This window comes from Borostomias antarcticus (assembly GCF_949987555.1).
Source record: "Borostomias antarcticus genome assembly, chromosome: 20".
Taxonomy (NCBI): Eukaryota; Metazoa; Chordata; class Actinopteri; order Stomiiformes; family Stomiidae; genus Borostomias; species Borostomias antarcticus.
The window spans coordinates 5504758-5509553 of NC_140253.1; positions in this window are offsets into that span (position 1 = coordinate 5504758).

A 4796-nucleotide genomic window follows, 5' to 3' on the forward strand; every position below is an offset into this window, starting at 1 on the left:
AGTGTGTAGCTTTGAAATTGAAATGTATTATAATGGCTTAAACCCCGTGAGATGAATCATCTCGTTTTCTAGGTCCAAGCCCAGGGGGCTTTGCAGTTCCACATGGCCTCGGATATGACGGATTTAACACAACACTGACCACATTAAATAAAGAAGAGATTGCGATGATCTCACAACGAATCTTGAGAGCTCTGGTCGGTACACTGTGTTGGTAGTCTCCACACTTTAGCAGACCAGGCACAAAAGGGATGTGCTAATTAAATGAACCAAAAGCAACTATACTGACTTACACTATAGCCATGCTTTGTTTTATCATGACTGTCCAGACAGGGGACAAAAGAAAGTGGAGTTAAGGGTTTAAAACCTTTCACAAATACCTTTTGTGAACTTGAAGATTCAGACAGGTATAGGATAGCTCAACGAATGTTGGAGCCTCTCATTGGCACTTCAATTCAAAGCCAAAGGTCTTTCAGGATCCTGTCGGCCTTGGACTTACATTTTCTTGTGTGGATGTCCTTGAGTAGTAGCTTCTCTCCTGCTTCCTCCCAAAGTCCACCAGCATCTCCTTTATCTTGCTGATGTTCAGATGGAGGTTGTTTTCCTGACACCACAGGGTCAGGAGCCTCACCTCCTCCAGGTTGGCCCTCTCATCATTGTTTTGACAGCAGTCCTGGGGGGCTCCCGTGTTGAGCGTGAGGGAGGGATGACAGGAAGTCCAAGATCCACTTGCAGAGTGCGTCGTTTTGCCCCAGGGCCCTGAGCTTGGTATCGAGTCTGGGTGGGGTTATAGTGTTGAAAGCTGAACTGTAGTGAATGAAGAGCAGTCTCACATAACCTTGTCTAGGTGGGATAGGGTGGTGTGGAGGATGTGAGCTATCGCATCCTCCGTGGATCTGCTGAATCTGCCAACTGTAGGGGGTCTAGAGTGCTGGGCAGTGAGGAATTCTCTCTACTTCCTGTTGGAATCGTTTTTCCACCAGGCTGCCTCAAAACGTTCCTTCTCTTAAAATTCAAAGCCATTTCAAGTAGGATCTAATTTGCTCCCTGTTGATAAATGGTTAGTGACCAGTCACTCGGTGGGAATAGTATTAAGTCAAATGCCTTTTTGAAATCGATAAAACACAGTACCGCTGTGAGGTTATTTTTCACCTCTTCGATGCTCATCTTTAAGGCCAAGATCTGGGCCACGGTGGTCCTCCCCTCTAGAAAACCATTTTGGTTCTTCCATCAGGTGAGGGTCGATGGCGCGCCGTATCCAGTTCAGTATCATGCCGGTTGTACATCTTTGCAATGACATGTGTCAGACCGATGCCACGGTAGCTGTCTGGCCTCGAGAGATCTCCAGATTAAGGCACCGGGATGATGTAGAGTAAGGCAGAGGCCACATATCAGGCATGTTGTTTTCTGTCCGAGTGAGATTGCAAATCTCCCGGATGATGTCGTCCAGATCACAATTCTTAAAGATCGCTGGGGTGGGGGGGGGGGGTGGCGTCTGGCCCAGCATTTTCCCCCTGCTTCAGGGTGGATTTCACTCTGGCTAGCTACCTCACTGTAAATCATTCATATTGAGATTTGTGGGGACGGAAGGTATATCTTCCTCAGCTCCCGGGTCAGGATCAATGGCTAGACACTCTCCAGCCAGGACCCCGGCCTGTCCTCCTGCTAAGACCCCGGCCCCTCTACCTGCATCATAAAAGCCCTATAAACATGGATTTTAGAACACAACGACACACACCACATTTGTCAGCGACGAGCACTTTTCTGAAAAGCAAGCCGTTGCCTCAATCTACACCCTGCCTGCTCCGTTTTAGCATTAAAAGAAGGCTCCGCGGCCCTTTGATGAATGGCTACACGCACCAAAGCACTTGGCACCCGCTGAGGTAATGATAAATCGCCCGTGACACGCGAGTTGTACACTTAACGAATGATAATGTCCTCCGGCGCTGAAAGCAGCTCCATTCTTCCCGAATGACCATAATGCAGTATGATGATGACACTGAATCATAGGCCGGACCCCTCCAAGGAGCTTCAAACAGCGGAGTGAAATCGGATTGATGGGTCAGCTTAGGCCCGCCTCTTACCTCCAGTATAAAGACTTCTATTTCCACTTAGCGGCAGACCCCCCTACCGAGTGCTGTATCCAGGCTTCGTTGTGGTAAACACCCACATAAAAAGAAATCTCCCTTCCAGGTACTTTACTGTGCAATATCGGTGGACACAGAGCTCAGACTGCTGGGTCTATGGCGCGGCTGGGAGTGCTGCAGCTGCTTTAAGTCTCCTCCCCGGCTGCAGACACACACACACACACACGCACGCACGCACGCACGGACGCACGCACGCACGCACGCCAGGGTCTCTTCCGTGTCTCGGCGCCACGTTGGATCTCGGCCAAACCCGCCGACGGACAGCTCGGGAATCGGAACGCCCCCCCTGTTGGTCCGATGATGACCTCGATGCCAACCCCCTAGCCCCCTCCACACACACATACGCACACACACACACACACACACACACACACACACACACACACACACACAACCATCTGACAGGGCCGCATGCATCTCACTCTCCTACTCAGCTGTGAAACTAATTAAAGGAGGATTTGAACGCGTGCGTCGGCGTTGGGGAGCTCTGCCGTCGGAGGTGGCGACGTCAAAACCCGACCTGTAAGAAGACTCCGAAGCTCCGCCTCTCTGCCTCATCGCGCACTCAGTACCCATCTCCACCCTCCACAATCAACCTTGAGCTGCTCCCTTACTGTCAGCATTATCTAAATCCCCAAGCAAACAATACAGTTTGACGAATCACCCGCTCCCGCCCTGCCCTGTACCCCGGCCCCCTGTAGATAATGACATTATCGAGCCGCGCCCCATCAGAGGAGTAAGGGCCTTCATTTCCAATGTAATATTTCTCCCTGATTGAATCAATTGTGCATGATAATTGTATCTGAGTGCCCGCATTAAAGACCCACGATATCCAATAAGCGACCCGCGGCGTGAGCGATGGACGCGGCCGGGAAAAGGCGGTGGAATGGAGTACGGCGGTATTTGACTTGGCAGAAATGACACGGACGGGCGCGATGAAGCTGACACGCTCATTTTCCCCTCAGCCGGCGGCGTGATGACCGGGGCTTTCGAGAGGGCGAGCGAGGGCGACGCGCGGCCCGACGGGGGCGGGGGCGCCGGCGCCGTTTGACGAGGCTCGCACGTGTGACGGGTTCGAGAGGGAAGTCCGTCTGGCCGTCGGCGGGCGGGCGGGTGGCTGGTCTGGCGCGGGAGGGAGGGGGAGTAATGTTGCGCGCGTGAGGAGACAAAGGTGATCTTATCATGTCAAAATGTGAAACGCATATTTCAGAGTCAAGGTCAATTACCTTTTCAGTCTCAGAAAAGTAGAGGGTAGGAGAGGGAGGGAGAGAAACTGAAAGACACTAAATCACCATATTCATGGAGGGCAGAGCAGAAAAGAGAAATGAGGGATGGATAGAGGAAAAAAGGCTCAAGGATAAAAGAGAGAGAGAGAAGAGAGAGGGAGAGCAGGAGAAGACTACGGGAGAAGTGAGCACGGCTGCTGTGCTATGGAAGACAGCGGGGTTCTGCTTTGGCAATGGAAGGCTCATATAAGCAGTGGTGAGAGAAACTTGATCACTCAGTCTCAGATCGATGAGGCATCAATGGAGAGCCGCAAGTCTCGAAAATTCAAACTTTCAAGTGTTCAAATTCTATCAGCATATCAATGAAATTGCACCCGAAAAAGGTGAGCTGTAATGGGCACACTTCACTTATCCGTTATCATTTTCAGCATTGGAGTGCTTTTTAAATGTCACTTTGTTATACTGTAGCAAAAATGTCATTCAAACAGCTCCAATGATATCTTAATGGTGGTGTCAATCTACCACAAAATACTAGCCCGACGCAGCAGATGGGTTGCTTCACACAACCATCTGGGAAGTCTGCGTTTGGGAAAGGGCAGGCACTTTCAAAAATACTTGGCAGGTGATTGGATGAGCCACGTCTATCGTCGTCTGTGACTGTCTGTTTGCTCCTCTCCTCACTTATGCAGATCCCAAATTCTTCATGGCGACGACGATGCGTGCGTGCGCCGTCGCTTATCTTTTCTTTAATTTAAAAAAAATCTGTGTGTAGGTGGGCTACTGCATATATCCATGCCTATATTTATTTGTGGTGTACGCAATTGTCTTGCGTGCACATGTATTTCATTGTGCATACATGCAGGTTGCATTGTGTGCATACCATTGTAAATGTACATTTATTCTTGAGTTGTGTGGTATGCTTGGACTCACAATCTTGCACAGCACTTTGTGACTGTTTCAAAATGACGACTTGATGACGACTTGATGACGGCTTGATGGATGAAAGTTTACTTACTTGCCTATTTGATTTATTTGCTTTGATTTATCCTTATACAATAAAAAACATGCTACTCTTCCATGTGTATTTTACTGTATTTGCCATTGGTGGAACGCAATTTGTGGTTATCGGAGTAACGGAGTGTCTTAAGCTGATGCACAGTGGAACCCTTTGCTGAACAATATGAAGAGCTTAGTATTACTAATTATAACAGTGACTATCACATGTGGAGTATAATAAAATGTATGAATATAGGCTGAATGAATGTAAAATAATGGTCACAATGTTTAAATAATGACAGTAGGCCTACTTCACTGGATGGGAATATGTAAAGAGCAGTGGAATAACTGTGATGAACACATTGGTTTCTGAATGGAGTGACTGAGATATGGGATGAGATTGATAGATCCTGGCTCTCAGCCTGGTCTG